Genomic DNA, 14,597 nt, shown 5'->3' with positions numbered 1-14,597 from the left:
TCCCACTCAAAAATGGGTTCTCTTCCCCTGTGTTCTCCATTTCCTCTGTATCTCACAGTCAGTGTTAAAATATAACTGTTGAGCTTGTACTTTTTAAGCTTTTGAAAAACATATGACTCTCTGTCCTTTAGACTTTTTGAGTTTTTACTTTGGACACGCATGCTCAACAAAATTCTGTTTTCTTCTATGTGACAACTATTTTCTTTGATTTGGCCCAATCATTAATGCAAGTTTTCATAAGAGATCTAATTAAGTGTGAAAGGAATCTGGACCTTTTTGACATATCCTTTAACCAGCTCTTAACCAGTCAGCAGTGTTGTATATTTAACTACAAACCAAATAGAGTCAAAGTGAACCTTAATTGAAAACAGTAGCAGAAAATCCTATTCTTCTCCTACACTGCATTATTAGACCCTACATTTTGGGTATAAGGACCACTTCCTGTTGATGTGCTGTGTTTCTCCCCAAACTCCTATATTTGAGATTTGTTGGAAACTGTTATCAGGTTACTCCTATTTTCAGGTAGTTTCTTTTCTCTGAAAGCTTCTAGGCAGTAGACAATGTGGTTCAAATAATCTATTCTGAAGCCAGACTGCCTGGGTCACTTCCTATATTTTGACAGCCCTATATCTCGGCTTCCTTACCTATGAGAGCCTCGCTCATAGGGTTGTAGAGAAAAATGAAATGATGACTGATGTAAAGTACTTAGTACAGTGTCTGGCATATGGGAAACCCTTAATCTATGATAGATCACTGTCATTATTATCCTCAGGGGGGAGCAAAAGTGATGTGGCTTCCTTCAGATTTACACTCTCCCTTACACTTAGAATGACCTCACATTAACCCATCATATTGGCCCAAGAAGGTGACTGTGTTCCACTGGAACCTAGGCATAGTTCCACTGGAGCTGTAGATCTAAACTGGTTGACTTCCCAGGGCGTCTTTTGGTTATGTCATTTTGGGAGCTGGCAATTACAACTATGTATCATAATGTGACTTGAGACAAGAAAAGATACATGACAAACATCCATTTTCAACAAGTGATAAGAGTCTTAATATGCAAGTGTTGTGGCTTTATAATTGGCAATAGGTTATTTTTTCTTTCACTCTTAGAAAATACTCATTCAGTTCCTTCTTGCCAGATTGTGCTGGGCAGCCAGGCCAAGTTGTAAACAAACAAGTTGTATTATGAAGGGAATAGTGAGAGGTGATTCCAGAACTACTAGCAGTGGCAGCTTCTGGGAGTTTGTTAGGCATCCAGAATCCTAGTCGCCCTGACACCTACTGAATTCAGAATCCACATTCTAACAAAATCCCCAGTGTTCCATACACACCTTATGAGAAGCCCTGGGCAGCTCACATGACTAACTGTTCCTGCCATCTTGTTGCTCTGGCTACTGAGCTATGTGACATTTGGACAAGTTGCTTAATCCTTCTGGGTCTCATACTCCTCCTGCATTAAAATAAAGACACACACACACAAAAAATAGCATAGATACGATATGCTTTGCATCACGTAGAAATCTGTGAATGTCAAATGATTTGGACTAAAACTGACATGAAAATGCATGCCAGAAAGGAATTACGTAAATCCAAGTCATTGTTATAAACATCAGGAAGACAAGAGTGCTCTTTTTTTTTTTTTTTTTTTCTGAGACGGAGTTTCGCTCTTGTTACCCAGGCTGGAGTGCAATGGCGTGATCTTGGCTCACCGCAACCTCCGCCTCCTGGGTTCAGGCAATTCTCCTGCCTCAGCCTCCTGAGTAGCTGGGATTACAGGCACGCGCCACCATGCCCAGCTAATTTTTTGTATTTTTAGTAGAGACGGGGTTTCACCATGTTGACCAGGATGGTCTCGATCTCTTGACCTCGTGATCCACCCACCTCGGCCTCCCAAAGTGCTGGGATTACAGGCTTGAGCCACCGCACCCGGCCAAGAGTAGCTCTTTGAGGTAACGAATCTGTGACTGCCTTTGGTAGAACTGGAAAAGGATTGTAGCAATATCCATGGCAAATATGTATGTATACAGTATGGACTGGGTAACACAGCATTTCCTCTGGTGGATTTCTGTGATGTTTCATAGAACTTAATGTCTACCTGTGCTGCTGTTATAATTAACCCTCCAACTGAACTGAATAGTGTTTCTTCACTTGCCACTAATAGATAGGCCATACCTGAGCACAGATATCTCTGCACTATTAATTTCATAATCTCTTGGTATTAATTCAAGTGGGCTTGCATCCTTCTTAGTGCTGTAATCCCTTGAAGAAATTATTCTGAATTAAGAAGAGAGGTCAGAAAATGCCTTCCAGAACCCTTGTTATTTATAAATAAATGTACTGTGCTGTATTTTGCATACATTATGAAACAACCTGTACAAGTATAGAGGTATTTCCATTTCATAGATGAGAAAATGCAGATTTGGAGAAATTTAGTAAGATGCCCAGGTTCATACAGGACATCCTGACTGTGGTGATGCAGCTAGAAGGTGAGAGAAGCAAGACCCCCAACTCAAAATTGTAAGGCCGGTTGCCTCGCCGGGAGCACGGACGCAGACTGCACCCCACTCCTTCCCTTTTCAAAAGCTCGGACAAGCCTGGACGAGCTCAGGCAAGCTCGGACACGCTCAGGCTTTTTCCCTTCTCCCATGCTCACACAGCCTGACCTCTTAAAAGAGCTCAGTATGCAAACAAGGTGTGGTAACCCTAGCGTCTTAACAACCAATAAAGCCGAGTCTTAACAGCCAATAACAGCCGAGTCTTAACAACCAATAGCAGCCAAGTCTTAACAACCAATAGCAGCCGAGTAATTCCAACCAACAAGAAGCCAAGTCCTAGGTAAAGGCTTGTAACTTACCCAATAGCAGTCCTGCTCTCCCACAACCAATCGAGATATTTCACTCCCTATAAAACCCCCTGTCTGAGAGGAGTCCATGCGACTTCTCCGGCCCCTCCTGTCGGACCGCAGAACCTCGTCGGGAGCCTGAATAAATTCCTTCGCATCAGATCTTCTTGTGCTGGCCTCAGTTTCTTCTCTTTAAACTCAGTGAGAACAGACCTTACAAAAATCATCTGCCTCTAGAATCCTGTTGCCAATGATTGAAACCATTCAGTGATTCTGCCTCATAACAAGCCAGAGGAGTTGCTTACCTCACTGCTTCCTCATTTGGAAGATGAGAGGTTTGAACTGTAATGAGGGCATCCCAATTCTAACTCAAGGATTCAATGAGTGAAAATGCAACCTGTTATGTCTGTCCTAAATGTATGAGGAGACCATTTGCAAGGTCTTTACGGGTAACTCTTTCCTCTTTTCTAAGTCTTCAGTCTGCAATAAAATGGCATATGTATTCTCCAGTCATTAAGCTCCATTTTTTTGTGTTATTAAATATGAAGTCAGGCCTTGTAAATGGGAGTCTCAGATCACTGTTCTGTGTTCAGTACCCAAATGTATTAAAGCTGCACCCATAAAAATCATTTTAATGTAATTTTTTGAATAATTGAAAACTCTCAAATACTATTTTAAACAATTTGTTTTCAAAGAACTTACAAGTATAGGTATAATTTGGAAACAATTTCCAATTGTTTGGGCTTTATAATGATACCTCTTGTGTGACCAGCACTCTTCAGTTTATGAAGCGCTGAGTGACTCATTAAGGGTTGTAGATGGGGTAACATTTGAGTGTCCACTTGAAGATAATGACTTACAAGAAAAGTAAGCCAGAGAGCCGTTCCAGTAAGAATGAACAATTCCTTGATTTGCAGTGGAAGGAACATTAAAATCTAAAAAAAAAAAAAAAAAAAAAAAAAAAGGAATGAACAATTCCTAAGTCTATCACATAATTGGGATAAACTGTCTCTGTAGAGATGGAGGGCAAGGTTTGAGAGGGGATCTTAAATGTGTGGAGTTTGTATGACCACTTAGACCCAGGGTGTTGTTCTGGGCTGTTGTCTGCATGACTGTTTACTGATCTTACTGGGAGCTGTACCACTCACTGAGCAAACGCAGGGCAAGATGCTATGTAGGCCAGTCTATGATCAACAATGAGCCCAGACTTATTTATAAACCCACAGGAAAGGCCCCTGAGGGCGATCTGCCATCTGACCTGAGACTAGGGTGAGGAAGGATTAGTGCTAAGGCACGGGAAGTCCTTGGTGGCCAACTAGGTTTCCAGTGTGAACCAGGAGACTCATTTGCCATTTTAGCCGGGAGGCAGCTACAGACTGTTTGCTGGACTCTTGTATAAGCTGCAATATCAAGTACAGAGCTTGCTCTTTTGGGTGTTGTGTATGAAAGTTGATTATGACTTATACCAGGGAGATCATTCACCCAATAAATATGTATCAAGTACCCATAGCCTACTTGGCAGTGTTGTAGGTACAGGGTATATTAGAGTACCAGGCAGGTGGGCCCCTGTCCTTACGGAGCTTGTTTTCAGGGAGGAAGGCAGACAAGAAGTTGATAAACACGTGAGAATTTCGTCTGCTGTGGAGAAAATAAAACAGAGCAAAGAGAGAGAGAGAACTTAGGTGGAGGAAGAATATTTTAGCTAGCAGGAGCATGAACGTTTTCCTGAGAAAGCTACATTGGAGCAGATTTGACTGGTGAGGAGCCTGCTAGGTGGAGGCCTGGAGGAAGAGTGAGGACTCAGATGCCAAGGAAAGCAGACACAAAGACCCTGGGGGCAGAACTCATTAAAGCATTAGTAAGCTGATATGGTTTGGCAGTGCCCACCCTAATCTCACCTTGAATTGTAATAGTCCCAATTTGTCAAAGGCAGGGCCAGGTGGGGATAATTGAATCATGGGGCCAGTTTCCTCCATACTGGTCTCATGAGAGTGAATAAGTCACACGTGATCTGACAGTTTTATAAAGCACACACTCTCTTGCCTGCCACCAGTTAAGACATGACTTTGCTCCTCATTTGCCTTCCATCATGATTGTGAGGCCTTCTCAGCCATGTGGAACTGTGAGTCAATTAAACCTCTTTTCTTTATAAATTACCCAGTCTCAGGTATGTCTTTAATAGTAGCATGAGAACAGACTCTCGCACTGCTAATAAAGACACTACAGAAGCCCAGTGTGACTACAGCTGAATGGATAAAAATCAGCTTCTACATAACTTCTCTGACATTTATCCTGCAACATGGATGGTTAGGGAAAATTTCCAATGGCAGAAGATAGAGCTTCTCTATGTATTGTTCTTTTTTTTTTCTTTGAGATGGAGTCTCACTCTGTCACCCAGACTGGAGTTCAGTGATGCAATCTAGGCTCACTGTAACCTCCATCTCCTGGGTTCAAGTGATTCTCCCTGCCTCAGTCTCCCGAGCAGCTGGGATTACAGGTGCACACCACCACGCCCAGCTAATTTTTGTATTTTTAGTAGAGACAGGGTTTTGCCATGTTGTCCAGGCTGGTCTCAAACTCCTGACCTCAGGTGATCTGCCCACCTCGGCCTCCCAAAGTGCTGGGATTACAGGCGTGAGCCATCGCGCCTGGCCCTATGTATTGTTCTGTGTCCTTTCTGGCAGTATATGTCACAATTTAAACAGTGAATCCTCTCTGAAAGTTGTGATTTTTCATGGTTATTCCAAGCTGATCTTGCCTGACCCCTAACTTGCCACAATATTAAGCAGCTCTGTTGCTCTACTAGATTAATTGAAAGGCTGTGTTTTTCTGACTTTTTTTTTTTTTTAGATGGAGTCTCACTCTGTCATCAGACTGGAGTGCTGTGGCACGACCTCGGCTCACTGCAACCTCTGACTCCCTGGTTCAAGCAATTCTCCTGCCTTAGCCTCCTGAGTAGCTGGGACTATAGGCATGCACCACCATGCCCAGCTAATTTTTTTAGCAGAAATGGGATTTCACCATGTTGGCCAGGATGGTCTTAAACTCCTGACCTCATGGTCTGCCCACCTCGGCTCCCAAAATGCTGGGATTACAGGTGTGACCCACTGCACCTGGCCTTTCTGACATATTTTTTAAAACCACAAGCAGAGCTAAAATTACATCTGGGTTTTTTTTTAATAACAGCTTTATTGAGATATAATTCAGATATTATACAATTGAATTGACATATATGGATGTGTAGAATCGATATTGTGAAAATGACAATATTGCCAAAAGCAATCTACAAATTTAATGTAATTTTCATCAAAATACCACCATCATTCTTCACAGAACTAGAATAAACAATACTAAAATTCATATGGAACCACAAAAAGAGTCCCCATAGTCAAAGAAAGACTAAGCAAAAAGAAAAAATCTGGAGGCATCACATTACCTGACTTCAAACTATACTATAAGGCCATAGTCACCAAAACAACATGGTACTAGTATAAAAATAGGCACATAGGCCAATGGAACAGAGTAAAGAACCCAGAAATAAAGCCAAGCACTTATATCCAACTGATCTTCGACAAAGCAAAGGAAACATAAAGTGAAGAAAGGATACCCTATTCAACAAATGCTGCTGGGATAATTGGCAAGCCACACATAGAAGAATGAAACTGGATCTTCGTCTCTTACTATATACAAAAATCAACTCAAGATGGATGAAAGACTTAAATATAAGACCTTAAACCATAAAAATTCTAGAAGATAACATTGGAAAAATCCTTATAGACATTAGCTTAGGCAAAGACTTCATGACCTGGAACCCAAAAGCAAATGCAACAAAAACAAAGATAAATAAATGGTACTTAATTAAACTAAACAGCTTCAGCACAGCAAAAGAAACATCAGCAGAGTAAACAGACAACCCACAGAGTGGGAGAAAATCTTCACAACCTATGCATTTGACAAAGGACCAATATCCAGAATGTACAAGGAACTCAGATAAATTAGCAAGAAAAAAAACAAACAATCCCATCAAAAAGTGGGCTAAGGACATGAATAGACAATTCTCAAAAGAAGATATACAAATGTCCAACAAATGTATGAAAAAATCCTCAACATCACTAATGAGCAGAGAAATGCAGATCAAAACCACAATGTGATACCTCCTTGCTCCTGCAAGAATGGCTGTAATTCTTGTAATCAAATAATAATAGATGTTGGCATGGATGTAGTGAAAAGAGAACATTTTTACACTACTGGTGGGAATATAAACTAGTACAATCACTATAGAAAACAGTGTGGAGATTCCTTAAAGAACTAAAAGCAGAACTCCGATTTGATTCAGCAATTTCACTACAGTATCTGCCCAGAGGAAAAGAAGTCATTATTTGAAAAACATACCTGACATGTATATAGCATGCATGTATATAGCAGCACAATTTACAACTGCAAAAAATATAGAACTAGCCCAAATGCTCATCAATCAACGAGTGGATAAGTAAATTGTAATATATATATATGTAAACCATGGAATACTACTCAGCCATAAAAAGGAATGAAATAATGGCATTTGGCCAGGCATGGTGGCTCATGCCTATAATCCTAGTACTTTGGGAGGCCAAGGTGGGTGGATCACCTGAGGTCAGGAGTTCAAGACCAGCCTGGCCATCATTGAGAAACACCATCTTTATATAAAAATAAAAATTAAAAAAAAAATGGCATTTGCAGCAACCTGGATGGAATTGGAGACCATTATTCTAAGTGAAGCAGTTCAGGAATGGAAAACCAAACATCATATGTTCTCATGCATAAGTGGGAACTAAGCTATGAGTATGCAAAGGCATAAGAATGATACATTGGACACTGGGGACTTGGGGAAAAGGGTGGGGGTGGTGAGGGATGAAAGACTCATTGGGTACAGTGTCCACTGCTGCAGTGATGGATACACTGAAATCTCAGAAATCACCACTAAAGAACTTATTCATATAAAAATAAAATAAAGGGGCTGGGCATAGTGGCTCACCCCTGTAATCCCAGCACTTTGGGAGGCCGAGGTGGGCAGATCACAAGGTCAAAAGATTGAGACCATCCTGGCCAACATGGTGAAACTCCATCTCTACTGAAAATGCAAACATTAGCCGGGTGTGTTGGTGGACACCTGTAGTCCCAGCTACTCAGGAGGCTGAGGCAGAAGAATCACTTGAACCTGGAAGGCGGAGATTGCAGTGAGCCGAGATCACACCACTGCACTCCAGCCTGGCAACAGCCTCCATCTAAAAAAAAAAAAAACAAAGGAGAAAAAAAATCAGAAAAAAATGAAAGCAAAAAAACAAAATAACCACACACAAAAAAAACCACACACACACACATACATAACACACACACACACACACAGAGCTAAAGTTACATCTGCTGTATTTTTTTAGTAACATCTTTTTTGAGATATAATTCATATGCCATACAATTCACTTGATATAGAATTGACATACAATTTAAAGTGTACAATTCAATGCTTTTTAGCATATTTACAGAGTTGTGTAATCATCATCACAATCAATTGTAGAAAATTTCATCATGCTAAAAGGAAACCCCATGCCCATTAGTACACTTAAGAAGCTTCTCCACCTTTTCCCCCAAACAGGTCCCTCTCCCCAGCCCTAGGCAACCAGTAATCTTTCTGTCTCTATAGATTCACCTAAATTTTGTGATGTTCAAATAAAGGAATCATATAACGTGTAGCCTTTCCTGTCTGGCTTCTTTCCACTTAGTATTTATAAGTACTTCTGCACTTATAAATTGTAACATTTATAAGTACTTTTATGGCAGAATAATATTCCATTGTATGGATATACCACATATTCTTTATTTGTTCATCAGTTAATGGGTATTTGGGTTGTTTCCACTTTTTGGTTAATGTGAATAATGCTGCTATGAACATTCATGCACAAGTCTTTGTGAGGGCATGTTTTCATTTTTCTTGGTTATATACCCAGGAGTGGAAACTATTGGCTCATATGGTGACTCTATCTTTAACCTTCTGAAGAACTGCCAGACTATTTTACAAAGTGGCTGCCCCACTTTTATAGTTTTTGAAAATATTTCTCCTAATCTCTAGGAAAGGAAGCACATTTTTGACACCTGGTAATTCAGCATTTCATATGTTAAATAGGCAGATTATGAAATAAAGAAATTTTTTAAAAAATGAAAGTTTTAAAACACAAACCAAAGTAAGAAGTTTGAGTTTTAAAACTTTCATTTATTTTCTTTAAATTTCTCTTTTATGTCATCTAGTAATAACATACCTTATTATTGGGGTTCCTTATTACCCATTGCATATTAAATTATTAATTACATAAGAAATTTCTCACATTTTCTTCAAGTGCCTGAGGTCAAGTAATGAAGAGCCAAGTTAACATGAGATACTTTTTCACGGACAGTCATTACATTTATTTACCTACTAAATCACTGGGTACCTACTCTACGCCTGGCATGTGTGCGGTGCCAAATATTTGCTTTGCTATTTTATACTTTAAGAGATTACTTTATTATTGCAGGGTTGGTGGAACACTGTGTACTACAAATAATTATCATAGCTAATTTTCCACAAGCAGGTTCTTTGCATATTGAGTGTTTTGCTTTGGTTATTCATTAGTTACATACTTCTTTTTATAAAATATGCCATTTGGGCCACACTTGGTAAGTCAACCTTTTTGCAAATTACACTTGTCAGCACCACAGGAGTTCCATTAGGTATTTATTTTTCCACCTCATAGCAATGTTCATTTCTTAATTTATTTGGTATATATTATAACACTATTGGCTAGAGAACCTATTGAAAAATAATCTTGACCAGCCAAAGAAAAGTTGAACTAGCAGCCTTTCCAAGAATTACATCTAAGGCAGAATCCAATCCTTTACTTCATTAAGACCACAGTTGATAGAAGATGTACCCGAGTTACAGAAATATTTATGTGATGTGGAAGAAGGGTGTTGCCTGAGGAGTGATTTAATTCTATTTAAATTCACATTAAAAGGCCACGTTTCAGACTATTATGGTCTCTGGACTTTGATTCTCCGAACTGGTTACCATACCTGCTTGTCACTACAGAAACTTCTTGGATGAATTTGAATAACCCAGATGCCAGTCGTGTAATGGAGATAAAGAATAGTGTATATGACATCCATTCATAGTCATTGTAAATTTGTCAATGGATAGATTTTTCTTCTTCTTCTTTTTTTTTTTTTTTTTTTTTTTTTGACGGAGTTTCACTCTTATTACCCAGGCTGGAGTGCAGTGGCGCGATCTCGGCTCACCGCAACCTCCGCCTCCCGGGTTCAGGCAATTCTCTTGCCTCAGCCTCCTGAGTAGCTGGGATTACAGGCACGCGCCACCATGCCCAGCTAATTTTTTGTATTTTTAGTAGAGACGGGGTTTCACCATGTTGACCAGGATGGTCTCGATCTCTTGACCTCATGATCCGCCTGCCTCAGCCTCCCAAAGTGCTGGGATTACAGGCGTGAGCCACTGCGCCCGGCCCAGATTTTTCTTCTTTTAACTTTAGGACAAGTAGGTTCAGAACCTTACTTGCCTTGGGTTCTTTGGTATACTCATGACAACAAGTACTCAGATAGCACTTCCTTACTAGGTGTTAGGCTGTTCTGAACACTTTTTGTTGTTTAATTCATGAATCTTCACAACTACCATATGAGGTAGGTATTATTTTGCCCATTTTATAGATGATGAAACAGGCACAAAGAAGATAACCCTCATCAAGATTACGAGGCAAATAGGTAGTCTGGCTTCAGGGTCTGTGCTCTTTTCCTATATGTCCTCTGCTTCTTTTAACCTCTTGGGATTTCTGTTTCTTTATCTAAAAAATTAGAAGATTCAATCCTACATTGAATATGAGGTTGCACCTGCTAATCTCCAGGGTCCTTTTCGTAAGACTCAGGCTCAGATTCAGCAGTCTCAAAAAGAGCATTCATGACCATGTGTAACTAAGAGAAATAATCAAGACAAAAAATCCCTAGGAATTAAATCACCCAGAAGCAACCTCTTTGTGCCTCCAAGGATGTCTGAAGGACCACATCCAATAAAAGAAAATGCCTATAATTATCATTGTTCATGATGCTGACGCTTAATTCAGCCTTAGATTGGTGGGTACCAGAGTCTTTGTGATGGATGCAAGTATTTGTACCGTGGGTCATACCTCTCTGTAGATTTGGAAACATAATGACTTTTCATCTAAATACACAATGATAGATTTGTTTGAGGATAAAGGAACTATTGGCATGCTTCTATCTGAGCCAGCTGTACCCCAAGGATTTGACAGATGTTAGCTTCTTATTGCCAAAAGATATTGTCTCTCTCTCTCTTTTTTTTTTTCCTAAGACCTCTTTAGCCTAATCATCAATTTCTGATTCTTCTTGGTTAGGACAGGCCTATTTCCAGTGAAACTTTAGCACTTGCTTTATCAGACACCGTTCCTCAGTATACTGGTATCTCACAGGTTTTCCACTTTTTGTTTCTGTTGCATCTCTTCAGTGATCTATGATTATATTTTCCAAGTCACAAATCAAGAAACTGAGTTTGACAAAATAACTTTGTACCATTTCCAGTTGCAAAAAAAATCTTGAAGATGTATTTTAGATTCAATAATGCTGGAGTTTCACGAACTTTTTGTGTGTTATTGGAATGATGAGACATCATATTTGAAATTGGAACTATCCTAGAGGATCCTGCAATGTGAGTCACACTTCCCTCATTTTCTAGCAATTCTTTGTTCTTATTATTCTAAATTCTTTTTTTTTTTTTTCTTTTTTTTGAGACGGAGTTTCGCTCTTGTTACCCAGGCTGGAGTGCAATGGCATGATCTTGGCTCACCACAACCTCCGCCTCCTGGGTTCAGGCAATTCTCCTGCCTCAGCCTCCTGAGTAGCTGGGATTACAGGCATGCGCCACCATGCCCAGCTAATTTTTTGTATTTTTTTTTTTTAGTAGAGACGGGGTTTCACCGTGTTGACCAGGATGGTCTCGATCTCTTGACCTCGTGATCCACCCGCCTCGGCCTCCCAAAGTGCTGGGATTACAGGCGTGAGCCACCGAGCCCAGCCTATTATTCTAAATTCTAATTGGAAATCCAGAAACTACCTTAGACCTTTATCTTTACTAATCACAGCAACTACCAGTTGTGTGGTACTTCTCTTTTTTTTTTTTTTTTAAGACAGAGTCTCACTCTGTTGCCAGGCACCAGGCTGGAGTGCAGTGGCACAATCTCAGCTCACTGCAACCTCCGCCTCCTGGGTTCAAGCAATTCTCCTGCCTCAGCCTCCCGAGTAGCTGGGACTACAGGCGCACGCCACCACGCCCAGCTAGTTGTTATTATTATTATTTTTTTTTGGTACTTCTCAATCTTTCAAATTGGTCACTCTATCATTTTATAATTTTATAGATTTTAAGTTTTCCTATCTTTTGCCTCAACAATTATATCAGCTTTCTAACTAGTCTCTTTCCCAATCAGTGCACCCTCCAACATGGTTTCTAAGAGTTATCACCTTGAAACACAAAGTCAACCATGTCCTTCCCCTGTTTAGAGTGTTTCAGTGGTTTTCCTTTGCTGAATAATCTTCATTTGAAGATAAGAACTTCCATGGTCTAAACCATCGTAGAGAACATTTGTTGTTTTCTTGCTAGTCAGCATCCTAGTTTGTTTATGGAGAATCATCTCTCCCCTAATGAGTACTCTCAAAGTGCCCTGTCTTTCCCTACCTTACAGATGGTTACATGGCCCAAGTCAAGTCAGTCACACTTTCTTCTGGGAATTTGAATATTTTTTATTTTTCATTTTTTTTATTTTAGATAGAGTCTCACTCTGTCACCAGGTGTCAGGCTGGAGTGCAGTGGCGCAGCCTCGGCTCACTGCAACCTCCGCCTCCCAGGTTCAAGCAATTCTCCTGCCTCAGCCTCCTGAGTAGCTGGGACTACAGGCACGTGCCACCACGCCCAGCTAATTTTTTTGTATTTTTAGTAGAGACGGGGTTTCACCATGTTGGCCAGGATGGTTTTTTATATATATATATAAAGACAGGGTTTCACCATGTTTGTCAGGCTGGTCTTGAACTCCCTACCTCAGGTGATCCGCCCGCCTTGGCCTCCAAAGTGCTTGGATTACAGGCATGAGCCACTGCACCTGGCCGGAATTTGAATCTTGAATAAAACCCTGCAAGGATGGAGCTCATTAATTTTCTTATGAGGATATGTAGTCCCTACCAATGAGATCTCTAAATGGGCTTGAGTCCTTCCAAGTTTTCCAATTTATGCTATCCTGTAAAGAGATGGGAACTGTTACCTGCATTTAAAAGCCCTATGCTTGTTTACCTTCCACTTCCCACAAATACTCTGACTTTTAATCATTTGTAATAATCCACTGTAATTCCCTAGCATACCATGGGAGTCTTTCATGTCATGAAGACTTTGCAGATGCTCTCCTTTCTGTCTTGGAATGCATCCCTGTCAAGCCAAGCAGTGCCTCCGACTCTGTGTTTCTTTAACACAGCACAGGTTCCCTGATTGGGGGTGGTTAGCCCATACTAGTAATTATTGTCAGTCTTCTTTCCTAGATTGCAACCTCCTTTGTTTTATATGATGCATGGCACAAAATAAACAAGATTTATTACTTTCTTTTAATTTTTATTTTTTGAAACAGGATCTCACTCTGTGGCCCAGGCTGGAGTACAGTGGCACAATTTCTGCTTACTGCAACCTCTGCCTCCCAGGTTCAACTGATTCTCATGCCTCAGCCTCTTGTGTAGCTTTTTTTTTTTTGTATTTTTAGTAGAGATGGGGTTTTGCCATGTTGACCAGGCTGGTCTTGAACTCCTGACCTCAATGATCTACCTGCCTCGGCCTCCCAAAGTGCCAGGATTACAGGTGTGAACCACCACGCCCAGGCTACAAGAATTATTTGATGAATAAATAAATAAAATTACAGTATATCTTGTAGTTCATACATGGGAATTTATGGTATAGATAATAAATAAGATGCATCTCCAGAACTGAAGAAAAGGATAGAAGGTTTAAGATAGCAGAATCGGCCCGGCGCGGTGGCTCACGCCTGTAATCCCAGCACTTTGGGAGGCTGAGGCGGGTGGATCACGAGGTCAAGAGATCGAGACCATCCTGATCAACATGGTGAAACCCCGTCTCTACTAAAAATACAAAAAATTAGCTGGGCATGGTGGCGCGTGCCTGTAATCCCAGCTACTCAAGAGACTGAGGCAGGAGAATTGCCTGAACCCAGGAGGCGGAGGTTGCAGTGAGCCGAGATCGCGCCATTGCACTCCAGCCTGGGTAACAAGAGCGAAACTCCGTCTCAAAAAAAAGAAAAAAAAAAAAAAGATAGCAGAATCAACATAAAATACACAAGACTGACCATAGGAGAATTCCTGATGAAATTAGGGCAAATTCATTAAAGTAGGAGTGATGATAATGATGATGAAGAACATACAAACACAGAGCATGTATGTTACTAGCTAAGTAATTTCTAATTAGGTAAGTAGTTTTAAAATATCATTTTTATTTACTTATTTATTTTTAGAATCAGGGGTCTTACTATGTTGCCCAGGCTGGACTCAAACTTCTGAGCTTCAGCAATTTTCCTGCCTTAGCTTCCCAATAGCTGGGACTACAGACAGGTGCCACCACACCCCGCTGAAAATGTTATTTTTAGCCACGCGCGGTGGCTCACACCTGTAATCCCAG

This window comes from Aotus nancymaae, unplaced genomic scaffold, assembly GCF_030222135.1.
Source record: "Aotus nancymaae isolate 86718 unplaced genomic scaffold, 86718_ANA_hifiasm-v0.15.2.pri h1tg000010l, whole genome shotgun sequence".
In the NCBI taxonomy this organism is placed as follows: domain Eukaryota; kingdom Metazoa; phylum Chordata; class Mammalia; order Primates; family Aotidae; genus Aotus; species Aotus nancymaae.
Note: the sequence above shows the minus strand (reverse complement) of the source record.